This window comes from Myotis davidii, unplaced genomic scaffold (genome assembly GCF_000327345.1).
Source record: "Myotis davidii unplaced genomic scaffold, ASM32734v1 scaffold32, whole genome shotgun sequence".
In the NCBI taxonomy this organism is placed as follows: Eukaryota; Metazoa; Chordata; class Mammalia; order Chiroptera; family Vespertilionidae; genus Myotis; species Myotis davidii.
In genome coordinates, this window is record NW_006286587.1 from 102,456 (window position 1) to 103,053 (window position 598).

The 598-nt window shown below is 49.5% G+C and overlaps 1 long non-coding RNA gene across 1 annotated transcript in view; it reads right to left on the reverse strand.

Annotated features, from left to right (window-relative positions):
• Positions 1-598, reverse strand: part of LOC107182184 — an 8,076-nt gene that overhangs the window by 6,576 nt on the left and 902 nt on the right. The gene's annotated exons all lie outside the window — the stretch shown is intronic.

Sequence of the window (598 nt, forward strand, 5' to 3'; positions counted from 1 at the left end):
TGCTCTGATCGAGCCTGCATTTCCCCGTCTGTCAAGTGAGATGGATGAAACCTGCCTTGCTGAGTTGCTTCCGAGACTGAAGAAGAAATATGTATGTGGGAGGAGGCAGGACAGTAGAGAACATCTTGGAGCTCCCTAGCCTCCCAGCCAATTGGAGGCACAGCCAGGGTGGGGTGAGCCCAGGCCCTGGTCCCCAGGCCTTCTTCCCCCCAAGACTCAGCATATATACTGAGTGGTCAGATTGTTATGACCACCTGACGTTTGTAGGCAAATTAGCCGTACACTGCATCATATGGGATATGGGAGCCGAAGGCCTGTTCGAACACCTTTGACACCTTTGCTATCTGCAGTTACCAAGATAAAACATCTCCAATTCACACAGGAACACAAGGATTGGACAGTCCGAGCATTGGAAAAAAGTCAAGTAGTCCGATGAATCATGTTTCCAGTTGCATCATGCAGATGGCAGAGTGAGAATTTGGCGGAAACAGCATGAAAGCATGCACCCCACATGCATGAGTACAACCCTTCAAACTGGTGGGGACAGTGTTATGGTTTGGGGCATGTTTTCCTGGCATGATTTGGGCCCTTAAATTCA